Source organism: Zootoca vivipara, chromosome 17 (assembly GCF_963506605.1).
Source record: "Zootoca vivipara chromosome 17, rZooViv1.1, whole genome shotgun sequence".
In the NCBI taxonomy this organism is placed as follows: Eukaryota; Metazoa; Chordata; class Lepidosauria; order Squamata; family Lacertidae; genus Zootoca; species Zootoca vivipara.
Window position 1 is genome coordinate 30,660,621 of NC_083292.1, and position 13,920 is coordinate 30,674,540.

Consider the following 13,920-nt stretch of genomic DNA (forward strand, 5'->3'; position numbering starts at 1 on the left):
AAAAGAAAAAGAAAGAAACTGACATGGAAATGGGAGATGGGCCAGCGTCTTCCAACTAGCAAGATGTTCCTTCCAAGGTGGGGGCTCTGGAAATCCTAAATGAATCTCAGGTTCACATTTAGAGTGTGAATGTTTTTTGAGATGTTAAGGAAAGAAGAGAAAAGCAGGATTTTGGTTCAAGTCCTTTTCTTTTGCATCAACTCAAAAAATGACCAGCTAGGCCTTTTTCAATAGCTCATCACTAAGATGGTTGAGGGTTTATGTTGGTGTCCTACTGTATGGATTTATTTTTTGCCTCCTCCCTGATGGGATAAGGTTTGAGCATCCAACTGACAATCTATAAATTTGTGCAGGTGTTGGGCACAGCGGCAGGCCCAATTGCCTGCCAGGTGTTTATGATAGCCCCCGTTTTGGCAATGCAAAGCAAGGGGCAAAAGCAGGTGGAGTACTGAGCCCCCTGGCAAATGGCCATCACATGTGGTTGGTGGCCTGCCTTCACGTTGGCCAATGTAGGTATCTGAACAGCCCCATGTGGAATTTCTGGCCCTAGGCCAGAGCAGATTCAAAAGTTGCTGAGGTGTCAGTATAAGAGATTCTCCTGTTCAAATCAGGAGGCTTAAAGGAAATTCAAACCCACATCCACCCTGTGTTTGAACACCTAAAGTGTTGCCACTTGCTATAGTTGAGCCAGCATGACAACCTGCATGTCTGCCTGACTGAGTTTTTCAGATCTTGTGAATTGCTGGCAGGATGACCTACAAGAAATGGGCTGTGAAATGACCAGTAATGCACACATCCTGAGTCTGTGTGAGGCTCCTGGATTTGATCCCCAGCATTGCCGGTGGTGCACTTTCAGGAAAAGGGCTGGGAAAATTTGGAGAAACTTGGGGAGGTGCATATTTGAATCTGATTGATGGACCACTGGTCTGAATTCGTAGGAGAGAGCTTTGCTGTTCCACATGATGGTCAGGCTTGCACATGTTTGTCCCCCAAAACGTGCAGATGTAGATTGAAGAGGTCCACAAGACTTTTAGGATGGATGGGTGTGGTGAGGAACTGGGTCGCATCCATCTAAGTCCCAACTAGCAGTTGAGTGGGTCCACTCAGAGAATGACTTAGGTGGGTACAACCCATTACTTAGCTGGACAGTGTCACAAAGCAAGGGAGGGGAGGGGGAAACATGGAGGATAAGTCCATCAAGAACTATTAAACATGATAGTTGTGTGGAACCTCCATTTGTAAAGGCAGCATATCTTATGAGCGCCAGAGGCTAAGCATAAAATGTGCTTCTCAAAAGCATTGGGCTGGCCACCATTTGAACAAGGATGCTGAGTGAGATGAACCTTAGCTCTGGTTCAGCAAAGATTTTTGGAAACGGGGCCCCATTGAAGATGTTCCCCCGTACGGGAGCCCTTTTAATTCTTACATCTTGCCATTAATATTTAAGTATTTCTTCAAGTCCTGAGAGAAAATACCCCTCCCCACATATCATCATCATCCATCAAAAGATGGGCAATTCTGTAGCACCAGGCAAAGGGTGTATTCCCCCCTCAATAAATTCACTTCAGGAAAGAAAAGTCCCCAACATAAGCCCTAGGCCAGGGCTGGAACAACTTCGCACCAAATGTAGCCTTACAGTTACATAATGTGACCTGCCAGGGTCTTGAACCCAACACAACCTTCACATTCATTTTTAAAGTCCAAAGTAGGCAGCAAAAATGATAATTTAAAAGTTCCTTGTGGGCCACCATATACAGCCAGGAGACTGTGTTTCAAGTAATTGCATTGTATTACTTAAGCGCCCACAGTACAGTATCTTTGGAAGGCAAGAGAACGGGGGTGGGGTGGGGAACATAACCAATTGGATCCACCTCTGGTGGTTCCCTTGCCCCACCCCCACCCCGATCCAGCAGTGACCAGTTGCCACTGTTTGACTTGCTGTGTTGCAAGTTGTGCAAGCCTGACCTCTAGTTAGGTTTGGGTAGAATTTAAAGTATTTCTCCACTCCAAGATCCTGATCTTCACAAGCAAAACAAACTCATGGAGGAAAGTAATTAGAAGTCACTTTAGGTGTCATTCGACATGCAGCTTCTCTCTCTTTGCACGCCTTTTGCTGTGTACGAGAATGTGCAATGTTTCAACCCCTTAATTTCTGCAAATGGCAATAAATGGGATTAGCTGGCTAACTGGAGAGCAAGGCAATAAACACGCCATTAGAGGCATCTTTCAGTGGGATTCTTTCTCCTGGCCAGCGGGGCTCTCTGACAGCCCGGCATTCCTTAATAGCAACAATAACTGTTCAGGGGAGGAAAAAGTGCATTTCAAGGGGCTTGTGACAAAACAAAGTGATTGAGGAAGCAGGGTGGGCAATGAACACTCAGAAAAGGGAAAACATTAAAAGCCTGGCCAATTATCAGCAGAATGGCATTTGTGTCCATCAACATGAGCAACGCATCCCTCTCTGGGTTGCAATTCCCCTCCTTATCCCACAGTGCCTTTGGCTTAACTGACTTTTGCACAGTCTTCTAACACAGTGCCTTATTGGCACTTCCTGTATCAGATTGAAATTGTTTTCCGCTCTAAAATTGCCAGTGCTGTGCATAGAAAACCAGGGATAGAGGTGTGCTCCTATCATAATGGCCTATAGCAGGTTTACATTTAATACCAGATGTTCCAGCCATGCAAGATTCTAGTCCCCATCTATTGCTATGTATAGCAATATACATGTCACAGGTTAGGAAATAGACTGAGATAAGGCACTTTCCTAATATGTCCAAGGAAGCCTGTGGGTTGTTTTTTTCAGTTTAGTAAAGCTCCAGCGCTTATCTGTGTTGGAAGCTCAAAATTAGAAGACTCCAGACCTTTTTTTTTTACACTGCAGATCCATGTATGATGTACATGGTAAACGTTCAAGGCAAATACTGCTTCTTTAGGGGTGCTTCCAGACGTGTTTATTGTGTTTATTTGCCTCAAAATGCCAGCTCACTCCACCCCCCACCCCCCATTTAATCTAGATTTACCCTTTCCAGGGAAAATATTAAGTGTTTTTTTAATATATAAAAAAACCTTGCTGATGATCCGTTTGCAAATTAAGACACCTGGAAGCAACCTAGGTTGCAGTCTAGCAACCTCAGATATTGTATTGTTTCATCTTAATCTGTGTAAGCTGCCTTGAAAATATTTTAAATAGGGTGGATACCTTAACTGGGAGAAGGAACTAGATGAGATGTCGTGGAAACACAGGCAAGGGATTTCACCATGCCAAGCTAGGCATGTACTAAAAAAAACTCTCACAGTTCCTCTTGGGTGTAAAATTAGAGAGAGAGAGAGTGCCTTTCATCAGTCTCTTTAAAGCAAATAAACCAACTGCAATGGAGCACCGTCCTCTTAGCTTTCTGGTTGAAATGGAAAGCTGGTGTGCCCAAAGGTGGTTTTAGTGTAGTGTGACTTGTGTGGTCACGCTGGGCACTGTGCTGCAGGAACAACGCTGTAGAATGAAGCGTGTGAGGCTGGATTTTAGCATCACACAGGGCACTGCTTAAATTTGGCAACCCCAAGTCTGCCACTGGTATGCCTGCCCATGGGTAAGCCTAGTTAACAAGGGAACAGCTTGTCATGTATTTCCAAGCAACAGAGTGCTACCCTGCCCCTCAGGTAGCCTCACTATTCCTGTGCAGAGCGTTGCACAAGGCAGTTGTGCCAAGATCAGCACAGAAGCAAAGAGGAACTGTCCTAGATTGAAGAAGGGGAAATGAAGCAAAATAAAATAAGGGGGGGGGGAGAGAGAGAGAAAAGGAATGCAACAAGAAACAAGGACTACAACATTAATCTCTTGGAAAATAGCAAAATGTCAGGCAACTCAGGCAGGACCTAATGGAGAGCACAGGCAGGAAGTAATAGACTAGGTGGGAGAAGTCACATTTCTGGAACAGACCAAGTGCCCCAAGAGAGGGGAACCTGTGCCCTTCCCACTGCAAGAAAAAAAAATGCTGTTAAGACTCCAAATCCTATCAGCCCCAGCCAGAATGACCTAGTCAGGGATGGTGGGAATCCAGCAGCACCTGGGGGGCCATGGTTTCACCACCTGTAGTCCAAAGAGACAGGCGCTCAGCTCCAATTCTGTAATCACAGATACTCTGCATAAAATGCACGCACACCTCTCTCTAGCTATATATCCCCAACCCTTGGTTCTCAGTATGCAAATTTATGCAGCTCATTAGCAGCACACTGAAATAACCAGTGGGGGGGAACAAGCCGTCCACAGAAGTCATTTTGGAAAGAAGCAGTGGGTGGGTGGGTAGCTTGTTTCTTTCCTATTAAACACCATCAACAAGGAAAACGCAAACAACAAAAATTACAAAAGAGTGCTCCAGGCCAGCTAATGTTTATATGCTAAACATCACTTCACACAATCCGGGCCTTGGACCTGACGCGTCAGTCTCGCCTCCCATGAAGTGTAATTTTATTAAGTGTTTAACTCTATATACAGTACTTAACAAACAGAGCTAATGTGAGCAGGCTCTTGGGGAGGATGCATTTAGCACAATGCAAAAAAAAAAAAAAAACCCAACAAAAACCTTAAAAACCTGCCTCTCCCTGCTGCTCATTAATTCAGGTGATTCGAGGGTTGTTTGGCGTGTGCCATTGCTGGCACGCATGCAGAGTTTACGGTAACAAGCAATTTGCAGCTCAGCTTGCAAAGTTGTCATTTAGGAGAGTGAGCTTTTTTAAAAAGAAAGAAAAAAAAGTGAGCAGGAGAGGGCAGGGGTGGGAAACAGAAAAAGAAAGCAGCACTCAAGTTTGGCTTCCCAACCCAACCCAGAATGTGGCAACAGACATGAGGATGGGACATGAGGATGGGAGGTCTCAGATTTTCAAAGAGGGTTCCTCAGGGATGTTGAGGCTGGAACTTGAACTTGATTCAGTTTGCATCTAAAGGCAAACCTACCTAATTAGCACTTTTCTGAAACAATATTTGAACTGGAAAAATAGTCATCCTTCAGAATGCACTTCTCCAAAAAAAGTTGCAATGCGGTTCTCCAGCCAAGTAATGTGTACAAAAAGGCACACAGTGTGCCTAAAGATGTACAGTATGTATTAGTGAAAACATGTTAAAATGCATTATCTTAGGGGGAATCGCTTTTTAAAAGTCTGAATATTAGGGGAAATTGCACACCCAAATGATGATATTAAGAGAAATGTTGATGAATTTAAGATTGGAGAAATGAGAAACTAATAGAAAGCACTACTGGCTGAGCCACTCATCCCTACTGTATATTAGATTCTAGCCCATTTACTTTTTGTTGGCCAGGGTGGGTATCTGGCAACTGGAGACTGAAAAAATAATCGGAAAGCGCATGCAAGCACATCGATCCACCAGCACTGGTTTTTTGCCACCAGTGTGGGATGCATTCTGATGCATGTTCCCATCTGCAACAAATTAGCATGCATGCCCCCCATCCCAATAATAAGCATTCATTTGGATATCTGCTTTGTCACTGAGAGAAAACCTAAGAATCCTGCATGCACATAAGTTGCTCAGAAGAGCAAAGCTATATCAGAAACAAGTCACAGACCTTCCATAGAGCATGGGAAAGAAAAGGGGAAAACACTGGGCTGTATCCAACTAAGTTTTACTTAGAGTAGGCCCCATGAGATTAATGAACCTACGTTAGCCGTGTTCAGCAACCTCGGGGGATCTATTGTGAGTCAGACTACAATTGGATAAAACTGTCTTTGGAAATAAGAGAGGTTTTGCTGTCCCTTAAGTAAAACCAAGGCATTCTGTCTGCAGAGGGAAAATAGTTAAAGCTGACAGCAGCACACAAAAGAGGCTGAGAAAGCCAGTCTGGTCAAGGGGGCCCATGGCACAACTTCCAATCCATCGTCCCTGCAAGGCAGCATTACCCATCAAGCAGACTCAGCTATTTGTTCTGTCCATCCCATCTAACTTGACAGCTGCCTTGGGCTCTCCACTTCCTCAGTGGAAGAACACTAAACTATTCTGCAAGTGAGGTGTGTGCCCGTACACACATACATACACAGAGAGGTTTTGTCCTGAAAACCCTTGCTCTTAATTCCACTTCCCTCTTTATTCCACTGTTCTCCTATCCTAGATAGAAATAGACAAATCTGTCACTTTCAGTTCTCCAAGTTTCTGACTTTACCAATTTTAAATTCAGTCCACATTTCCATCAAAATTTCTGGAATTTTTTTTAAGTCCTCATGAGAATTCATCAGCATTATATTGTGAATTTTTCCTTTTTTGTGTGCAGTTTTGACTTACACATTTTTGCAAAGAAATGTTCCTTAATATAATGCATTTTGTATGTTATTTTCACTAATATATGGATTTTTATGTACACTTTACCCCTGTATATGCATTTTTGTACTTGGCTGGAGAACTGCACCATCAAATTGAGTGAAGTGTGAATTTCAAAGGATGGCTGTGTTCGGTTTGCATTGATTTTCAAAAAGTGTGAATTCAACACGGTTTACAGTGGTGCCTCGCTAGATGAACGCCCTGACGAATTTTTAGCTTAACGAAGAGATTTTTCAAGCGGAGGTTGCCTCGCTAGATGAATTCATTTTACGAAAAATTCGTCTAGCGAATCGCGGTTTCCCATAGGAATGCATTGAAATTCGATTAATGCGTTCCTATGGGCAAAAAAAGAATTTTTTTCAATGCATTCCTATGGGATTCACTAGACAAATTTTTCGTTATACGAATTGACCCGTGGAACGAATTAAATTCGTCTAGCAAGGCACCACTGTACTTTTAAATATGAACCGAATCATGTTTTCTTCCACATTCCTAATCCAGACATGTTTGGGAAATCACTGAATCTGAAGGAAGCTATTTTCTTTCTGGCCTCCATTTTTCCTGTCCTCCAAAAGCAATTTTGCTCTCCATTTACTGGCCACTTCTAGTCTAACCTTCAGTATTTCAGGCCTATATCTAGTGTCAATAGGCATCACAGGACCTGCCTTCTTTCTCCTTTTCTCTACATCCATATTTTCCCACTAAAGTCCTTTTAAACAGAAAGAGGAAAGATTCCTGATATGGCAGGGATGCACAAAAGACTAAACACTCACCCCCCCCCCTCCCTTTGTAAAAGGGTATGTAGGAAGTGTTGCCAAGTAACATATTTTGCATGAGATCCACCATATGATATCCTACAGGCATGCAATCACAACAATCTTAAGAATCCCACCGAACCAAAGAAGTAAAACAAAGGGGCTCCCTAAACTTTGGCCTGGTGTAAAGAATTGCCACTTGTAGTCCATCTTGTGACTTTTTATAATCCTTTGTAACGCTAGATTTCCACTTTGCAGGAGTCTGTATATTTGAAGTGAACATCCTCCAATCCTGAGTGCTTTGAACAGGCAGACATTTCTCAAGATTTATCCAGTTAACATTGGCAAACATGAGACAGGTACCAACCTGCCACCCTGGTGCTAAGATAATCCTTGCAATTGCATGCATCTATCACAAAGTTGGCATGTCAAACACACTGCTAACAAGAGGTAGCACCGGTGGAAGCTTCTCCATTAGGACAAATGGGGCAGTGCCCTACTAACCTCAGTCTGCACTTCTATCTACGTGTCTGCATATTTACTTACAACCAGCCCAGGGGGCAGCCCTCGTCTGCCGTATTCCTCCTCCTCAGCCTCAGTGTTACCCTTGCAGAAATCAGCAGAGAATGGGGACAAAACTAGACTTAGTGGGTTCTGCCTGTCATTGGCTCTGGCTCCCCCTACTGTTGGGCTCCCCACCTTATGCCCTATCAGTTCTGATGGGTACCAGCCACCATTCTACTTTGGGGTGTAGGCTGAAAACAGGAGAAATTCATGTGCAACTCATTTGATACATCAAGTCAGACCACTGCTCCATCTATCCCAGTATCGCTTAGAGACAAAAATGTTTCCTTTTCTTTAAAGGTAAAAGTGGGAAACTGGTCATAATACTGGAATAGTTTCAAATGGCAACATGGCAGGAGGTGGGGAGTTGGTGCAATGCATTGTGGGGTTTTGTTTTTCTTGGGTCAAAGAGACCTCACACTTTTGTTTCCCTGGCTTGTTATTTGCTTTAAATTCAGAATTAATGTACAAGTTCATTATATGCTACCCACAAATGTTTTGGAGTCACCCTCAAGAGGCAGATGGTACTGGGATACACTGAGAGCCGACAGTGTTAAACATTTGCCTGCTCTTGCCATTTTGTCAGGTTGGGGAAATTATGACAGAGTGAATATTCAGGCACTGGGTATGCTCTCTAGCTCCCCTGGGAAAGGAAGTGGGCCTGATTCAACATTTCCCAAGGTGCACACACAGCCCATCCCTCATCATTCCAATCTACGACATCCTCTCACATCTTTTATACATGTCCGATGGGTGCTAAAATCAGTTCCCTGAGGGGAGGAGGCAATGAGGAAGAGGTCAGGACCTCAGTGGATAGGAAGGAACCCAACCAACAGGGACCTGGAAGCTGGGTTGGCTTTAAGGAACTCAACACCTCTGTTGATTTTAGAGGAGAGATAGAAGCCCAGTGCTGGGGTCCTGGTGGCTAAGGCAGGATGGAAGTGGAAAGCAAGTGTTTACGCGCAATGATCCTGGCTTCCTCGCAACAGGTCACAGTTGGTCTGATATAGAAGAAGGTGTATGGACTATGGGATTGCTCTCTTATCAGACGGCCAGGCTGGTTGTTATCTGGAGCCAGGGAAAACTTGGTGCAACAGAGGAAAGAGGGACTGTTCCATGCCTCCTCCTCCCTCTTCTTCGGCTGCCTGGACTAAGTTGGAAAAAAAACCCACATTCTGGATCTACAGACGATGCTGGCATCTGACAGCAGCCAAGCATCACCAGCCAGTTCTGAAAGCTTGCACGTGCGCACAAGCAGAAGACAAGGCTAACTGTGAAATCTGAATCTCTGAGATGGTGTGTCCCCAACCTGCTTTCTTCTTAATTTTGTCTTAACAATGGCTGGGTTCCAGACCAACAGCTCCCTCCCACCATCTTGCCAGAAGGCAACTGAGCTCTCTTTAACAACAAGCAAAAACACACAGTGGCCTCCAACAAACTGGAAAGAAAAGGACCTGCTTCCACTGTTCCTGTTGCCCACATGTATGTGTGTGGCTTTTTGTTTTGTTTTTTAAATAGAATGGCAAAAATGTCTGCCAGTAATGGATTATGTGGTAGGATTAAAATCATCAATCAGTGCCGGGGGTGAAAGGCCAAGGTAGGAGAGGAGATACACCATTGGCCAGGATCCTACAATGAGCACTGGGGGTGTGGGGAGAAAAAAACTCATTGCACTGCAATTTCCCCCAACTGTTAAGGAAGACCTTTGCAAAAACTGGCTAGGATCAAGCTGGTCTATGTTGGTTGAAAGACAATGTCAGACAAGACAAGCATCTTTCTGCTCATCAGCCACTTCTTTTGGTCCAACTACCTGCTACACCCGTTCCTTTGCTTCTGCTGAGCTGCTTGTGGGCGAATCCCCACCCTAGACTCTCCGCCAAAATAATAAGGGTGTTTCTCCTCCCCCTGTTTCCCCCTTTTTCGTCTTCAGAGAAACCAAAGTGCACTCCTTTGGCCTCCTTCTCGTTTTAGGTGCCTTGAAAAATTTTCAAAATGTTTCAAAAAATGAATGTGTCGCAAGTTCCCTTAGTCCCATTTTTGTTTTTTGTTTTTCATAGAAAAACAAAAGCATTTTAAAAGTACAAGTTTAAAAAAATGATAATTATAAAAAAAATCTTTCCTTGCCCTTTCTTGGAATAAAATAGAAAAGATTTAACTTTGATAGCAGTCTTGGTGGTGTCACTTGGTACTGGTGCTGGACTCATGAAACACACTAGACACAAATGTAAAGGGAAATTTGGGAGGATGGACAGATCATGTGGGATAGTAAAGGGGGAGCTGATAGTTCCTAGAAGCAGAGTGTCAGCCAGGTATATCAAAAGCAAATGAATGTACTTATTCTTCTAAAGAAACTGCAGAAATCGGCAACAATGGGCAAGGTTTAACTACACAAATCAAGGTTCAGAAATTGATTGCCCAGGGTTAACTCTTAAATTTAAAAAATTGAAGCCTGCAACTTGGTTCAAGTAATCACATGGATATTTGTTGATTGAAATTTGTGTGTGGGTAAGCACAGTTCTTTTCAAAGCTGGGAAACGTTTTCTGGTTTTTTAGATGATTAACACGATTATGTCACAGCAGTCATAATCTTACAAGGTATCATAGCCTGTGGGGGTTACAGGGGAGACTCTACCTCTTAGAATGGTGCTCCCTGACTGCGATTTTTATAAGCACTTGTATGAAAAAAATACAGTTTTTTTTTTTTTAAAAAAAAAATCTGCTACCCAATTAATGGGGACAACTTTTTCATTAGTTTTTTAAATCCAGTTAGAGTGAAAATCATATGTGCACACTTCCCTGGAAGTAAGCCCCATTGATCTCTAATCTCTAATTAAATCTCACGGCTAAATCAGATCTGATTCTGCCAGTCTTCCTTTCTGTTTCCCTGGAGCAGTGGTTTTCAACCAGTGTGCCGTGGCACCTTGGGGTGCCTTGAATGATGGTCAACAGTGCCATGGGCAACACTGGCCTCTGTCCCTCTTCCCTTCCCTTCTCTGATGCCCTCTCATGTCTCTGCCTCCTAAAGGCTTGCACAGCTGTTTATTGCAGCAGCCCTGGCTATAAGCTCCACAGGCGAATGGTGCCTTTGGAAGGCACCTCTCTTTGGGGCAGGGGCAGCTCAGAGACCAGAGGCGGCAGCAGCGGCTGCTCAGAGGACTCCCAAGGAGAGGGAAGAGGAGAGGAGGCTGAGGGAACACTCCACAAGGGAGGGTGTTCGAAAAAGGGTGAGAGGCTGACAGCTCTGCAGGCAAGGGGTGACATAGCTGGGCTCCTGAGCCCCACAAGAGTGCTGCAGAAAGAATGTAGTTGGTTAAGGAAGCCGTCGACTCAGAAAGGTTGAAAACCTCTGCCTTAGAGCAAGGGTGAGGAACAGAATCTGACTGGCAGGTCCAAACCTTATTTTTCTCCCACCCACTCCTAGGCCCACTTTGACAAGTGTTGTGGCTCTCCACCTCTCAGTTACCTGATGGCACAAGGATGTCAAGTGACCCATGATCCTTGGCCCATCTTGTTAGAATCAAACTGCTGCGGGCAAAGACTTGGTGCTTTGCAAGTGCTGACAGTCAGCTGATTGGCAGTGCATGCAAAGTGCCAGGCTTTGCAGAAACCATCAGCTGTTTTTGTCGTTTGCAAAGCTCTCTGCCTTCTCCCAATTGCAGACTACCTAAATGCAGCCATTCCTAACTGTCAGGAAGCCCCAATTTCAAAGGAAAAACAGGGGCTCACTTTAAGTTCCCAACTGTTAGACTCATACCCTTTTGGCCTGATTCTTTTTTAATACATTACAACTTGGACCCATTTGCCAATTTCTCCTCTGATTATTTTGTAGGGACATACCACTGCCATTAATTTTATAATCTCCAATTGCTCCCATATTTTTCATAATTAGTTCAACTTTGGCGGGGAAGGGGACAGCATTCAGTATCTTTGCAATGTTACAATATATACAAATCTGTAATTGGTGTACTATAACATTACTCTCCTATCTTTGCACGTAGTTCAACAAACATAACCGTGGGTCTATTTCCACTTGACTCAAACATTTCCTTAAGCATTCACACTAACATTTGGCAGTATGACTGCGCTTTTTCAGACTCATGCCCTTACCTGGTATCACATATGGTGTCAGGTGGGTGTGGATTGTGGGAAACAACCTTGCAGGGCAAAGTGACAGAATGGAGAAGAAAGTTAAACTGCAGGGACTAGCTTGGCTGGATTAGACCCACAGTGGTAAAACAACCCAAGCAGGAAATTGGGGGCAAGTGATTGATTGATTTCTCACATTTATATATCACCTTTTCTCCAACAAACCCAGGGTGTCAGACATGGGGATTTATTTATTTTTAAAATATCACTCTTTTAAAAACACTTTTAATTTACAAAAGATATTTTTACATAAGACACCCAACTACAACAATTATTTAAGCAATATCGTTTTCAACTGGATGAAAACAGAGCGTAAGAAAATGATAGGAGGAGGAGAAGGACAGGGGTGGGTGTGGGTCACATACAGATATGAATATAAGTTCAGGTCATGACCCAGTAACAGCTCCAGATGGCAATTTTAGGGCTGCAACCTTAAAATCCCATTATTATTAACTGTATTATTTCAGTTTATGAGTTCCTTGACATGTATGGAGCCCCCATGAAATTCACAAAATTTGAAAACATAAATCATGGCATGAATTCAGGAAAAATAATACAGTACAATAAATTCAGGAAAAATAATACAGTACAATAAAAGCCTTACACAATAACCTGTAAAACAAGCATCAGCAAAAACATCAGCAGTAAAGCACACCATCAAAAGCCGCAATTGTTAGAATGCATATTTTCTTCAAAAGATTTTTTATTGGCAAATATAGCAAAAAGGAAAAGAAACCTTAAATTTATTTACGGTATCTATTTGCATAAAATTTATATACCGCTTGACTGTAAGAAAAAAAGTGCGCAAAGCAGATTTGCTGTAGCAGTCCTTGTTTACCACCACTGAAAGCAAGCAAAGGCGCGGCTAGCCTCTGTCATCTTGTGAATTTCAAACTTTTTATTTATGATACGGCCTCCATTGCTGAAGCCTTCCAGAAACTCTTGGGAAAGCTTGGCGTGCATAAAATGACAGACACAAAATATTTTAAAATGCATCAATCTAAAAAAAATCATAAATGCAGTCATCCTCAATTAATCAGGAAAAACAGTTATTCGGGGGGCGGGGGGAGGCTAATAATTTTTAACACAAGTGCTTCCCAAAACTGCAAACAGCAGTCACCATCTTAAAAGAGGTCCCCTTAATGCCATGAGGAAGGTTAGGCAGAGAGGTGTTGAATTGGCCCAGCATCATCCAGTGAGATTCATGGCTGGGGGTGGAACTGAACCTGGGTCTCCCTGATCCAAATCAAATATTCCAGCCAGAGCTCTCCTAGTAATGCAGGAAGTATCCACCGCAAGGCCCAGTGCGCAGTGAGGAATCTCTGGCCAGTGTGACCTTTCAAGCCTCTCCATCTGTCCCTTGGGAATCTCCCCAAGCGGCACACACCCCACTGGCTCTGTTTCACACCCTTCTTATTGCCTGGCTAGAATGTGCCCTGGACCTCTGATAATGATTCATCTTTGCGTGTGCTGAAATTAGCCTGTTTTACAAAGGGAACATTTACATTCTTTGCTCCGCCCGCTTTTGCCTCTGGCTCTGCCCACCCCTGGAATGTGAGCCCTAGAAGGTTGCCTAGAACAGTGTTTCTCAACCAGTGTGCCTCCAGATGTTTTGGGACTACAACTCCCATCATTCCTGACCACTGGTTTTGCTAGCTAGGGATGATGGGAGTTGTAGTCCCAAAACATCTGGAGGCACACTGGTTGAGAAACACTGGCCTAGAAGGCATTGCAGCCCTCAGGCTGAAAAAGGTTCCTCGCGCCTGGCATGGTGGAAAGTTACTGGCTGGTAGCAGGCTTCATCTCATTCTTCCCTCCTGTTCTTGCAGGATGAAAAGAGAAATCTGAGGCACAAACTGAAGACGTTTTTAGATAAAGGAGCAAAACACTAAAGAGGGAAGGAAACTTAATTCCCCAGAAGTAACGGTGAAATTTGGCTCTGTCCAGGCCACAACATTGCGGCCTGCAGAATAGTTCACCAAAGTGCAGAGCTGCTTAACCTTTCTTTTTCTCAGAGATATCTTAGGCCAGAGATGAGGGCCTCATTCTCTCTGGGCAAGCTTCCAGGGGCTGCATGCCACTGATGGACAAGACCAGAGGCCAGCGTGCAAGGAGCAACACACCTGTGCATTT

General features: G+C 43.8%; 1 protein-coding gene across 3 annotated transcripts in view; it reads right to left on the reverse strand.

Moving 5' to 3' along the window:
- Nucleotides 1-13,920, reverse strand: part of MACROD1 (mono-ADP ribosylhydrolase 1) — a 340,694-nt gene that overhangs the window by 285,392 nt on the left and 41,382 nt on the right. The window lies entirely within an intron of this gene.